This window comes from Staurois parvus, unplaced genomic scaffold (assembly GCF_062004578.1).
Source record: "Staurois parvus isolate SC_StPar_1 unplaced genomic scaffold, SC_StPar_1.0 ptg000505l, whole genome shotgun sequence".
NCBI lineage: Eukaryota > Metazoa > Chordata > Amphibia > Anura > Ranidae > Staurois > Staurois parvus.
Window position 1 is genome coordinate 3010842 of NW_028318301.1, and position 15028 is coordinate 3025869.

At 43.5% G+C, this 15028-nt stretch overlaps 1 protein-coding gene across 1 annotated transcript in view; it reads left to right on the forward strand.

Moving 5' to 3' along the window:
* The first annotated feature begins 2111 nt into the window (after positions 1–2111).
* Positions 2112–15028, forward strand: part of PC (pyruvate carboxylase) — a 1112699-nt gene continuing 1099782 nt past the window's right edge. The window contains exon 1 of the mRNA XM_089689964.1: positions 2112–2192. The gene's annotated coding sequence lies outside the window, so the exon portion shown is untranslated. The remainder of the gene's footprint in view (positions 2193–15028) is intronic.

Consider the following 15028-nt stretch of genomic DNA (forward strand, 5'->3'; position numbering starts at 1 on the left):
TTTGGATGCAGCTGCTCGGCCATGGAATCCCATTCCATGAAGCTCTCTACGCACTGTTGGGCTAATTGGAGACTTCTGTGCACTGTGCGCTTCAGCATGCGCTGACCCTGCACTTTAATTTTACGTGGCCTACCACTTCATGGCTGAGTTGCTGTTGTTCCCAGCTGCTTCCACTTTGTTATAATACCACTAACAGTTGACCTTGGAATATTTAGTAGCAAAGAAATTTCATGGATGGACTTACGGCACAGGTGGCAAGCTATCATGGTACCATGCTTGAATTCACTGAGCTCCTGGGAGTGACCCATTCTTTCACAAATGTTTGTAGAAGCAGTCTGCATGTCTATGTGCTAGATTTTATACACCTGAGGCCATGGAGGTGATTGGAACACCTGAATCCAATGATTTGGAGGGGTGTCTCAATACGTTTGTCAATATAGTGTTTGGCAATAAAGGTGTAAAATATGAATGAACAAAGCAAACAAACACAAAACAAAAAAAGTTTAAATATTATGAGTTAATAAAATAGCAACAAAAAAAGCAGCAGAAAAATTATAATTGAATGGAGAATGAGTTAATTAGGGCTGATTAGAAGTAAATTAAGGGTTAATAAGGGATTAAACAGAGAAACATTTATTAACCACCTCCCGCCCGCCATATAGTCCACTGACGGGCGCAAGGTGGTTCTCTCGTTCTGGGAGGACGTCATATGACATCCTCCCATTCTCACAGCGCATGCGTGGCTCAGGGAGCGCACAGCGTGGCGATCGGCGGTGCGCTGTGTCCCTCGAACACAGCAGATCACCGATCTACGGAAAGAGCCAAAGATGTCGGCTCGGTCATGTGATCAGCTGTGTCCAATCACAGCTGATCACATATAAACAGGGAAATGCCAGTTATCGGCATTTCTCTCCTCTCGAGCTGTCATGCTGACAGCTCGAGAGGAGAGGAGAGCCGGTAATCGACATTCCGCGGAGGGGACATGTACACTTATCATCAGAGCACTGATGATCAGTGTAGCTCCAGCAGTGCCACCTGTCAGTGTCCATCAATGCTAGCAGTCAGTGCTCATCAGTGCCACGTGCCAGTGCCCATCAGTGCCACATCAATGCCACATATCAGTGCCAATCTGAGCTGCCTTTCAGTGTCACCCATCAGTGCCAGTCAGTGCCACCTATCAGTGCCAGTCAGTTCTGCCTATCAGTCAGTGCTGCTTAACAGTGCCAGCCAGTGCCGCCTATCACTGCCATATATCAGTGCTGCTTTTCAGTGCCCATCAGTGATGCCTGTCAATGCCCATCAGTGCCACCTACCAGTGCCTCCTCATCAGTGCCACCTATCACTGTCCATCAGTGCAGCCTATCAGTGCCCATCACTGCAGCCTCATTAGCGCACATTAGTGAAGGAGAAAAATCACTTATTTACAAAATTTTACAACAAAAACTAAGAAAAAACTTTTTTAAAAAAAAATTTCAGCGGTTTTTAGTTTGTTTAAGAAAAAAATAAAAAACCCAGAGGTGATTAAATACCACCAAAATAAAGCTCTATCACAAAAAATTATAAAAAAATTCATATGGGTACAGTGTTGCATGACTGCACAATTGTCACTCCAAGTGCGACAGCACTGAAAGCTGGAAATTGGCCTGGGTACGAAAGGGTTATAAGTGCCCTGTAGGCTCGTGGTTAAAGGAATGAGGTGGCAACCCTAGCAAGGGGCAGGTGACAGCATGCTGGTTTTGGACAGTACTGTAATGAGCTCCCACAGCCAATAGTAGGCGCTGCAGAGCGCAGGAGCTAGATCTCCAAAAGCAGAGACTGACCACTGTAGTCTGTCCCCGCTGCTCTCCCGGAAGACTAAAGATGGCGGCTCCTACGGCACTTGTACAGTACTGTGGCTCTCGTACAGCTTTGTGTTACATCCCTCCGAATATGTATAACGGCGGTTTATGCTGTGACCGAGTTCATACTGTTACGTTTCCATTTCGTGTGCTTTGTTTTGAAATGTTATGCCAAGCTGGGAAACTACACAGAAGTCTTGCTTTGCCCTTAGTTAAGATGACCGCAAGTTAATTGCACGCCCGGCTTGTAGCCACTCCCCCTAGAAATGGTTGGCGAACGAGTGGGAGCGTCCAGCAACGAGGAGGCGTGTCTGCATTGGTTGGGGAGCGAGGCGCGAGCTGTGGAGTACTGAGGTGAGCTGTCGGCGGTGGGTTGGTGCAGGATAGACAGAGACGTGGCCTAGGTTGGGGTGTTCATGTGAGGGGGGCAGAGATAGTCCTGGACGGTGCATGTGAAGAGTGCGCTGTGGCTTTGTGTCATTGTCCGGCACGGCCAGGGGAGCACGCTGTCTGCAATGAGGAGGAGAAGATAGTGTGTGCCCCTAGATAGACTGTGTGCATCGCACAGGATGTCACCTGCAGCTGGAAAGTTCTGTTCCTTGGACATGGCTACTCCTCATGCTCGGCACATTCCTGCATTCTCGTCTCATTTATTTGCGTGTGTCTCCCCTTCCTTCTGCTTGGATTCTGTGGATTTAACAGTTCTGCACTCATCCTCCGTACTTTGTCAGCTTTCCTAATAGTTTTCCCTGGTAATGTGGGACGTAGCCGGATGTTTTCTGTAACCAGAAAGTATCTTATGAATCTATTCAGGAGAATGATGCAGTGGCTGAGATAGTATGGCATGTTAAGGGATTGGTCAGCCTTTGCAACTTCTCTGAAAAGCGATCTGCAGTGGATCTCTTTTTAGAGGTCTGTTGACAGGTGACATGTTTACTCACCACTTATTTAAGTGCAGGTTCACATTGAAAAGCACACATTCCTGTGTGATTCCTTGCATTCCAGTTTTGACAGTCCCTTCCTTTAGTTGGGCTTCAAAAATACTGGAACTTGCAAAACGTAATAACACACTACTTTTGAAAATCGCACCACGCCAAACCGTATGGTACTGTAGTACCATGCAGTTTGCTGGCCGTAAACGTGTTGCTTTTGAGTTGCCGTTATTTGATACTGCCACTGCGCAAAGCTGAGCTGCCATTATTTGGAGCCTGCACACGTCTCTGAAGGGCAGTGCATTCATTTGGGGAGCTGGAAGCATATAGAATGCGCCTTTCCCACACTGTGCTCCCATTGTGAACAAACCATCAAAAAATGACTGCATAACTGTGCCACGTTGCATATGATCGCAGGTCAATGACAGCGCAGCCCGGTAGAGTGAACCTAACAGCTTTACCATTTTTCTTTAGATTTACCATAAACATATAATACGAGGCCAAACATAAACTTCTACAATTTGCATGCTGTCAGTCAGGCCCTTGCACTACATAGTTGAAGGTACATCTCAAGGGAAGTGAACAAGAAAATTGTTTAATGTATGGTAGGAGCAGTGCTGGAAACTGCAAACTGAGCCAGGAGTGGGTATCTGTCAAAAATGTGCCTAATGGGGGGGGGGATAGGAGGTAGATAAGCTGGGGATCCACTTTCAGGTGGAACTCCACTTTAAGGTTAGGTTCACAACTATGCAGCTTGCATGTGATCCGTTTCTGCAGTGCGTTTTGCATTTTTGCCACGTTTTTGATAAGTTTTGTGTGTTTTTTTTTTCTTGCTAGGCAGATTAAAACGCACTACATGCTTGAAAACGCAGAGATGTGAACGTCTCCCATAGGAAATCATGTTAAATGGACTTGAGTACGTTTCCGCAAAACCTTGCGTAAAATGCTTAGGTGTGAACCTAGGGTTATGTGGAATGTATGTTCCTTTCTAAAGGACGTTTTTTTATCAAGTCGTTTTGGGTAAGCTTTAACCAGCTATTTTTACTGCTCCCCAGCCACTCGTGAACAATCCTTAACCACTTGCCAACCGCGCTATAGCCAAATGACAGCTACAGCGCGGTTGTCCAGTTTTGAGAGGGCGTCCTATGATGTCCTCTCAGAATGCGCCCACCCGCTCGCCCCTGGCCATCTCTGTGATCGCTGTGTCCTATGGACATAGCTGATCACGTGATGTGGTAAAATGCCAATCACAGCAGCCTTTTACCACGTGATCAGCCATGTCCAATGACACAGCAGATCGCTGGTAAATGCAGTTGCTGGTTACTGGCTGCACTTTCCTCACGCTGTCACAGCATGAGGAAAGTACTGCCGATAACCGGCAATTGTCAGAGGACGGATCAGCACCAATCATCAGGGCACTGATTAACAGTGCCACCCATCAGTGCTTAGTAGTGCCACCCATCAGTGCTCAAAGTGCGACAGCACTGATAGGTGAAACTTGGCCTTGGCAGGAAGGGGGTATAAGTGCCCAGTAGGCAAGTGGTTAATGGCTGAAGTTCACAAGCTTAGCAGAAGAATATCTTTTAGAAATATGTAGAGATTGTGGCTGTTCTGGACCTTTTGTTCTCTTAGACCCCTTTCGTCTGGGTGGTCCAAACACTTATAATTTTTTTTCAGTTTTTAAGGTGGACATGATCGGAATCTCCATGTAAATCTGTGGGCAGGCAGATCTAAAGGGACATGCATTTATTTACAATCAATTAATTTTGAGTCCATCCAGGTCAGACACAGCACCCTGTTAGTTTGGATGGGCTGCTGTACCTTTGGGGAAAACATCTCTGACCCTTTTTTCAGAACACACAGAACCACATCAAGCTACATTTCCATGTGCCTTGTTTTCAGATGCGTAGTGCTGCTCTTAAGAATTAATGGTACCCTCATTTGTTTGCTACGGAGCAGCGCATTTTGCCTGCAGGTCAGGGAATGTGTGCAATTACCTGCACTTTGCCAGACTTCTACTGCATCACGCAGTTTTGGTATGTTTTATCAAAGCTCGCTAAAAGTCCTGCATGCTGCAATTTTGGTGTGCTTACAGAAAACGAACCGACACCACGCGATGTAATAGAAGTCTGTGGCAAACTGCAGAAAACCTGCAAGTACACTGTGCTGCATGCGCTGTGTGGGTAAACCACGCTCAGTCAGTGTGAGAACGCCCTAAAGAAGTACTGTCTTCATTTTTTATGTGACCTCTCTGACATTTCCCCATGTGACGCTGTTTACTTTTGATAAATATTTACTTTGGCAGGTTTGTAAAAAACTTTTTTTTTTCTTCAAGTGTTGCAAAACATACTAAAAGTACTTTTATAAATAAAAAGAATACAAATCAACACCTATGTAAGTGATTTTTATTTTGGTTTGTCCAAAGACAGACAGTGATTATTAGGGCTCCATGCACACTGGATGTGTTTGCCCTGGTGCAGGCACAGGTAGAGACTGCTTGTATTCTAGCCATTCATCCCGGGGTGCATATTGCCTTTAACTCAAGTACCACTTGTTGCACCATTCAGATGCAGCAGGTGTCAGCCTCCCATAGGTAGGCTGCCGGTTGCTGGGCTCGATGATTCTTTGTGCCTGCACCTTAACGCCCAATGTGCATGGGGCCTCAGTGGATCAGGAAGCAATGTTTTACTTTTCCTGTGTCTAGCCAAAAAAAAAAAAAAGGTTTGTGCTTGTAACCCCTTCATGTCAACTGTATGCATATATGCGGCCTCAGTAGTGTTTTTATCTGTGAAGCCACATATATGCATACCTCTCTTTGTGCTGGGAGTGCGCTGCACACTGTCCAGCCCACTCCTGTGGTTTCTTTCTGTTTTGAATATAGAGAAAGTTACATTGTATCTTTCTCTCCTTGTAAGAGAGAAAGATGTAAACAAACAAAAGTGAGCAAATAGTAAAAGAGAAAACAGCTAGGTCAGGATTTGATCTAGGTCAGTGCCACGGTTAGTGTTAGGCTCAAGGTAGGAGTCAACGGTCAGGTTCAGTATATTATATATATATATATATATATATATATATATATATATATATATATATATATATTATTATTTTTTTTTTTCTTTAATTCGTGTCAGTTTGTTTTTAGGTAGGATATTCACTCGGAGGTCATTTGATTTTGAATATTTGCCCACTCACAAAGAAATGATCAGTCTAAAAAATCGGATGGTAGGTGTATTGTAGCACAGAGACTGAATAGCAACAAAACATTCAAAAGAAATGCAAGTCTAACAAGTTATGCACTGATCTGCATGTTCATGAGGGAAATAAATATTTGATCCTGATCATTCAGCAGGATTTATGGCTACCAGGTATCTTTGATACCGGTAACAAGCTGAGATTGGAAGCAGTCTCTTAAAGATAGTGCTGCTACTTGCATTTTGTTACCCGTATAAAAGACACCTGTCCACAGGAGCAATCAAGCAATCAAATTCCAAACTCTCCGCTGAATTTATTCTCTTGAGAAGAGGAGATTAAGGGAGGGATATGATCAACATGTATAAATACATTTTTTTTTTTAATGGTTGAACTGGATGGAATTTTGTCTTTTTTCAGCCAGACTATAACTATGTAAGAAAAAAAAGCAAAATGTACACCGTTGTATCTGTAGTGCAGTGCAGAAACAACATACACGTGGTATTGCTGCGATCTCCAGGAGCAGGAGAATTTATTTTCGATTGTTCTTTGGTGGTAGGTTATGGTAGTAGCAAGAAATATACAGCTAAATTTTAAAAAAAAATTCCGTTGATAATACGAAATGTTACCATTTACCACCAAATGTAAGACTAATACAAGCCACGTAGTTATGTAGAGTTTTACTACCACATCAAAATTCCAAAACTGTTTTCAGGCATTAACATTTGTTTTACCCTCAGTCATGAAGGGGTTAAAGACCTTAGTTTGTTTAATGAGATGCTGATAGCAGAATTTGAATGCATATGCCATTTTTTCCCGTCAGTTTTTCTCCTCTGCTTGCTCCTCATACCCCTGGCTGCACTGCCTGACTTCAGAACCACTGCTCGGGAACTGCTGTCAATCATAATTGTGGAAGAGAAGAGTGTATGGGTTTGTTTCTCTCTGGCTTCCCGTGTGTGGCTGCATATAAAACTTGCACTTACACAAAGTAGGGACTCCATAGGTCATGGCAGGCACTGGGCCATCCATATATAGTTGGGCAGTGTGAGGAATAAGCACAGAGGAGAAAAATTAAACTGATACTAAAGGTTTTTCTTTTAGGGGGGAATAACAAACGTGTTATACTTTCTTACTATGTGCAGTGGTTTTGCACACAGCAGCCCAGATCACCCTCTTCTCTGGTCCTTTGCCGGTGCTCTTGGCTCCTCCTAGAGCAGGCAGTTTGCTATGAGGGCACCCGAGCAGGTGTGTTCCTAAGCTGCTGCTCCGTGGTTCCATTCACCCACTCTCTCCCCTCATTGCCTGACTGGCTATGATTGACGGGAGTGGGAGCCAATGGCTCCTGCTTGCTGTTTTAGCCAATGAGAAGGCAAAGACTCGGGACAGCCGAGGCTGTTTTGCACATCACTGGATCGCGATGGAGCTCAGATAAGTATTAGGGGGAGCTGGGTGCACTGCTGCACACAGAAAATTTTTTACCTTGAGCCTTTTCACCCAAGTTAAAAAAAACAGGAAGAGCATGTAAGTTTTATAAAACCTTTGGCTTTAATATTTCTTTAACCTGCAATCCAGAGCTGACAGGATGGGAAGAGGCCTCCAGTGGGGCAGCAGGGAAGTAACTGTATGTAATTTACAATATATAATAGAATGAGACATTTTAATATTTTCTGTTTTAGTAAAGCTTTACTCTGCTAAGCACTGAGTGAGGGCTCTGGTTGCTTTAATCCCCTCTCACATAATCTGCATATTTATACTGTCTTTTGGTGTCCCGAACCAACCAGCCATGGTTTTCATATACTGCACCGATGATGGCTAAATAGCCGGAACAGCTCTATGCAGTTTGGAATAAATGGCTCTGTGACTTTAGGCTATATTTGCACTATACAGTAAAGGTTCTGGATGTGCCTCTGGCCAGAGGGCATAAGGGAGTGATTTGTTTGGCTCTGCCTGCTCTCTTGAAATAAAGAATAATCCTCTTGTTTCTGGGATATGTGATGGAATAAAACATGAGAATACCTACTGTTTGGAAAGACTTTACTGTGCTAGGAAGTAAAGCATCGAAAGGGAAGGAAACTGCCATGCATAGGTACATTATGGGTTTGTGTATGACATTTACAAATTGTTGTATAGATTAATGATTTTTGCACTTTCTTGGTTTTGTAATATCTGAGTAAATAATATATTCTAGAGACCCTAGTGGGAAAGGCAAATGTAACAAAAACTATTAGTAATCTAATTTTGTAATCATTAAAGGAAATCCATACTGAGGGAAATGAACAGGCATCAGTTACTGACTTCTCCTTTTGTAAATGTAGATCAGAGGTAGACAGCCTTGCCACTCAAAACTGTGGGGTAGGAAGCCAGAAATCCTGCGATGCCTCTGGGAGTCATACCTGTGGCTGTTAGTCTTGCAATGCCTCATGGGATTTGTAGCTTTGTCATATCTGGAGTGCTGACCCTGTGCTAGATGCATGGTTTTCATGCTCATCCTATGGCTTCAGTAGTTTCAGTTACTGATGGAAAGCAAGTGTGCTAATTAGGCGTCCACTTGCTGCTTTCTTTTAACTAATCAGTGTTAAAGACAAAGACAGCCAAACAAATAGTGTTTTCTTAAAGTGAAAGTCCTGCCAAAAATTAGCTTCCTTTAGATAGTGTAGGTAAGCGTTAGAACCTTTGGCAGGTTTTAATTACATTCTTTATCCCAAATGATGTTTCCTTATTCTCTTCCTTGGTGATCACTAAGGCAAAAGTGAAGAGAAATCATTTCAACAGGGATTTAAACAGCGCTATAAAGTCTACAGGTTTCCTGATGTGTTATTTACCATAAACTAAGCAATTTTGTACGGAGTACCACTTTAACCGCCTACCGTATATGCCGTCTTCACGCTCTAGCTGCGCGTGCGCACCCCGGTTATCAGTGGTGCACTGTGTCCCTAGGACACAGCAGATCACTGATTGCAGTAAAGAGCGGATGACGTAGGCTCTGCCATGTGATCAGCTGTGTCCAGTCACAGATGATCACATGTAATCAGGCAATGCCGGTTATCTGCAGTCCTCCCCTCACGCTGACAGCGTGAGAGGAGAGCCGGTAAGCAGCATTCCTCGGAGGACACATCTATTCTGATAATCAGGGCACTGATCATCAGTGCCCTGATGATCAGTGCTGCCTTTCAGTACCCATCATTGCTGCCGATCAGTGCCCATCATGCCACATATCAGTGCCCATCAATGATGCCTGTCAGTATCCATCAGTGCTGTCTATTAGCCTCATCAGTATACATCAGTGAAGGAGAAAAATTACTTATATACAAAATTTTATAAACGGAAACTAAGATAAAACTTTTTTTTAGTTTGCTTAGCAAAAAAAACAAAACAGTGATTAAATACCACCAAAATAAAGCTGTCTAAAAAAATGGTAAAAATTTGGTTTGGTCAGTGTTGCATGACCGTGCAATTGTCATTCAAAATGAAACAGCACTGAAAGCTGAAAATTGGCCTGGGCAGGACGGGGGGTGAAATTGCTCGGTAGGTATGCGGTTAAAATCATTCAAATACATTTCAAAAAGCTGGTAGAATAACTTCATAAAATTGTATTGATATTTCATACAGTTCCCTGCTCAACAGGAACCTTACTAGGAGCTGTGTCTGTGGCAAGTTAGGCTTCACTGCATTACACATTCCTGTCAACATTTAAATGAGGAGCTGGAAGGGAGGATTTAGGTAGTTTATTGAACAAGTACATAAACTTGCAGTGAACCTTGACAGTGTAAATCTTTTTCACGGTCCAATGAGCAGGCAGGTAAGAACAGACAGTTGTAAATTTGCAGTTGTGAGTAGTACTTTCACTGTTCTGCCTGTGCAGTATAGTTACATAGTTAGTCTGGCTGAAAAAAGACAAAAGTCCATCCAGTTCAACCATTAAAAACACCCCAAAAAGTTATAATCCTACACCCACATTTGATCCAGAGGAAGGCAAAAAACCCCCCAGCAAAGCATGATCCAATTTGCTCCTGCAGGGGAAAAAATTCCTTCCTGACCTCCCGAGAGGCAACCGGATATTCCCTGGATCAAATTTACCTACAAATGTTAGTATCCAGTTATATTCTGTGTATCTAAGAAATAATCCAGGCCTTTTTTTAAGCAATCCACTGAACTGGCCAGAACCAACTCTTGAGGGAATCTATTCCATAGTTTCACAGCTCTTACTGTGAAGAAACCTTTCCGTGTTTGGAGATTAAATTTCTTTTCATCCAGATGTAAAGAGTGCTCCCTTGTCCTCTGTGATGACCTCAGGGTGAATAGCTCTACACCGTGTTCACTATATAAACCACTGATGTATTTATAAAACAAATTGAATGAGCGCAACTAGATTAGTTAGGTAAAAAAATTGAAATAAAATGACAAGCAGCTAGCATAAAAGGTATACCTCAGCACCTCAGTAACAGATTCAAAACATTGAATATGCAGTGCTAGATGTTATATGAAACCATGATTCATGTATAATAAAACAGAAAATGAGATTAGTATAGTCCCAGATAAGGAGTCCTCCAAAAACAAGATTAATATATATCAGAGATGCTCCATAAGGTGATAAAGAAGTCCACCAAGTAGCCGAACTGGTCAGGTGAAAAACCTTAATAGCAAATTCTTTGTGGTAATGGTATTATAATGTGCTTACCAGAACTACATACAAACTGCGCATTGTATGTATATAATCTGTAGAAAACATCAGGGTCTGGTCACCGGTATGATGTCATCAGAACGCCTTGGCCGACTCTCAGAGTTGATACTTAGTCACGCTCCCGGTCTACCTCAGGACTCACCATTGGGTCCACCGTCGCTCAGACACTGTAAAAATAAATAAGCTGCCCATAGATTCAAATGTGGATGTTTCTGCAAGGGTTCACATACAGTCTTTTTGAAGAACTCCCATTTCTGAGTTTTGTTCATCGATGCCAATATTCCCTCCCAGTCTAAGTCTTCGAGAGCAGCTCTCAGCCTTGCAAAATTAGCTCTCGTAAAGTTGACCGTTTTTATTTTTCGCATGTTTACTTGATGTTTACAGCTAACAGTAAATTAAATCATGTTATGGTCACTGCTACCCATATGTTCTTTTATATGGACATTTGTACTAAACTCTGCAATGGTTTGAGATTACCATGACCAGCAGAGCATCATTTCTAGTTGGGGCCTGTCTGAATTGTACCATAAAATTGTCCTGTAGTAGGTTTATGCATTTTTAACTGTTCCTGCAGAACCATTAATCCAGTCAATTTCCAGGTAGTTAAAATCCCCCATTATTACTGTCCCAGCACTTGCAGCCCTTTCAATCTGTGCAAGGAGCTGAGTCTCCACCTCCTCATTAACACTGGGAGGCCTATAACAAACTCCAATGATTACCTTTGTAGTACGCACCCCCATGTGCAATTCCACCCATAATGCTTCAGCCTTATCACACTCTCCATCAACTAGGTCCTCTTTCACACTCGCTCTAAGATCACTTCTCACATAGAGATAGACACCACCACCTCTCCTATTTACCCTGTCTCTCCGAAAGAGAAAATAGCCAGGAATATTAATGGCTCAGTCATATGAAGAATGAAGCCAAGATTCAGCAATACCAATTAAATTATAGTTCAGTTCATGCACCAAAGCTTCCAACTCCCCTATTTTGCTTGGCAGACTTCTGGCATTGGTGAACGAACACTTTAATGCATTGACACCTTGTTCACATGTATTGTGCATATTTTTTAGTTTCTTACAAATGGTACCAATCCCCCTGGTTGTTTGTAACATGGGAACCTTCTTATCTGCCATAGCCCTCCTCCCATCTTTCCCCATTTCACCCACCAATAAGTACTGACCCCTGTCTGCTCTAACTACTATGTTAAAATCGAATTCACCCTCCCCGATTGATTCTAGTTTAAATACTCCTCCAGCCTTCCCATAAACCTCTCCCCCAACACAGTAGACCCCCTTCCATATAGGTGCAAACCATCTCTAGCATATAGGCTGCACCCCAATGAAAAGTTGGCCTAGTGCTCTAAAAACCCAAATCCTTCCCTCTTAAACCAGGTCTTTAGCCATGCATTCAGTTCTCTAATCTCCCCGTCTTTCCTGAGTTGCCCATGGCACAGATAATATTTTAAAGAATATCACCTTAGAGGGAGGTCCTATCCTTCAACTCGCAGCCCAGTTCTTTAAATTGATTCTGAAGGACCTTCCATTTATTCTGTCATTGGTTCCAACATGTACCAAGACAGCTGGGTCATGCCTAGCCCCTCCCAGTAATTTATCAACCCGGTCCACCACATGCTGAACCCTAGCACCAGGGAGACGACAAACCATTTGGTTGAGGCGATCCTAGCAACAAATTATTCTATCAGTCCTCCTAATTATAGAATCCCCTACTACCACCAGCTGTCTAGGCCTTCCTGTATTACCCTCACTACTCCTCCCTCCCAGATGGTCTGACCTCCCGGATAGCCATGACATGCAGGGTTGCCACCCCCACATCTTCGCCCAACTTGGCAAATCTGGGTGCACAAACCCAGGGCCAGCCTTCCTTTTCTGTGAGCCCCTACCACTCCCTACTTGTTACAGTAACCCATCTTCCTACCTGATCATTCTGATTAGCCCTTCAATCCCATTAGCTACCTGCTCAGAGAGCAGAAGGTCCCTTTAAAGGTTGTCGGTTCTGCCCAGTGTTGCAACTTGCTCCTCCAGATCTCTAACGTGAGTTTCCAGAAGGGCAACCCGCTCACATCTGTCGTAGTGGTATCCATCCTGGAGCTGTTGCTTCATTGTTGCATATATGCAGCACACTGTGCTCTGCACAAAACCTTCAACCCTGCCAGCACTCATATCCCAATTACAATATTAATAGAAAATATCAGTTGTCACTTATAGGTTAGTAGACTCCCATTATAATCTCCTGTTTTCCACTTCGGTATTTTAACTCACTTATCAAATGTCCACTTATGCAGGCCATAGATGGGGAGAAAAGCAGCCGATTTTTCTTTAAAAAAATGTAAAATCGGTTGTTCAAGCAGCCGACGTTACCAGGAACGGTAAAAAAAATCGGCCGATTTTCATCCCGTCTACAGCCGGCAAAAAGTGTCCCTGCAGAGAGCTCCGCTATTTCTTTGACAGTTCTTTGACATTTATAGCGGTTGCAACAATGTATCGATTTGTATCCATTTCGGATACAGATGGTTTTATTCGGAAACAAATGGATACATTGTTGCAACCGCTATAAATGTCAAAGCACTGTCAAAGAAATAGCGGAGCTCTCTGCAGGGACACTTTTTGACGGACTGGAATTTTTCTTCTTCTTCCTCTTCTTCTTCCTCTTCTTCTTCCTCTTCTTCATCCTCTCCTCCTCCCTCCTCCCTCCTCCTCCCTCCTCCCCCCTCCTCCCTCCCCCCTCCTCCCTCCTCCCTCCTCCCTCCTCCCTCCTCCCTCCTCCCTCCTCCCTCCTCCCTCCTCCCTCCCCCTTCTCCTCCCCCCTCCCCCCTCCCCCCTCCTCCCTCCCCCCTCCTCCTCCCTCCCCCCTCCTCCTCCCTCCCCCCTCCTCCTCCCTCCTCCCTCCCCCCTCCTCCTCCCTCCTCCCTCCCCCCTCCTCCTCCCTCCTCCCTCCCCCCTCCTCCTCCCTTCTCCCTCCTCCTCCCTTCTCCTCCCTCCTCCCTCCCCCCTCCCTCCTCCCTCCCCCCTCCCTCCTCCCTCCCCCCTCCCTCCTCCTCCCTCCCCCCCCTCCTCCTCCTCCCCCCCTCCTTCTTCCTCCCTCTTCTTCTTCCTCCCTCCTCCCTCCTTTTTCCTCCTCTTCTTTTTCTTCTTTTTGTCTTCCTCTTGCATGTCACTGCTCATGCGCAGATTTTTTATCGGTAAAAAGATCGGCCGATTTGCCCATAATTGCCGCGAAAATCGGCCGATCGGCAAAATCGGCCAATCTTTTTCCAACTTTACCGATAAAAAAAATCTGCCAAAATACCGAAAAACGGGCGAACAATTAACCCACTAACGACTGTGGTGACACTAATACAGTGATCAGTTCAAACAAAAAGCACTGACACTGTACTGTACCATTTAGTAAAGCTAGACACTGGTGCTTATAGGTACTTACTGTATAAGGATATCCCAATTTTAATGGATCTACTGCTGTGTTTCTTAAATTATGGGTCAGGATTCAAACTGAGTCATGGACATATTTGCAATAGGTTGCCACTTGACTCTGTAGCCTTGTTTGTCCAGGTGCGAAATCAGTGGCAAGTGATTTATTACACTGTTTCTATAATATCAACAGAGACATGTATGGGGATCTAGAGTGTAGTGGCAGGCATCAGGAATTACAAAAATAAGGTTTCAATTCTGCTGTATAGGAACTGATATGAAGCCAAATGAAAAAGAAAATCCTGATGTATTTTGAATTTTAGATTTGCCAGGAATTCTACTTAAAATTATTATTGTAAATGTGTATTCCTTTTTTTTTTTTTTTTTGTAAATGTCTGAGCATTTACATTGGAATGACACTCGAGTATCTATTATTTTAGTATATACTGTATACAGTGCAGAAAATAATTATTTGATCCTTGCAAATTATGTAAGTTCACCCACTTAAAAGAAATGGTCTATAATTTTTATCATTCTGTCTCTATCATTAAAAATACACGTATATCAACCAAAAATAAATAAATGCTGTAAATTGAGTTGCAGTTCAGTGAGTAAATATTTGATCCCTAAGCAAAACATGACTTAATACTTAGTGGAGAAACTCTTGTTGGCAAACACAGAGGTAAGATGTTTCTTGTAGTTGGTTACCAGGTTTGCACACATCTCGGGAGGGATTTTGGTCCCCCCTTCCTTACAGATCTTCTCTGTATCCTTAAGGTTTCTTGGCTGCTGCTTGGCAACGCTACATAAAATTTCTATAGGATTAAGGTCTGGGGGCTGGTTAGGCCACTCCATGACCTTAATGTGTTTCTTCTTGAGCCCCTCCTTTATTGCCTTGGCAGCATGTTTTGGGTCATTGTCAGGGAAGAGAGGCTGAGAGAAGAAAGTTCTGATCCAAGA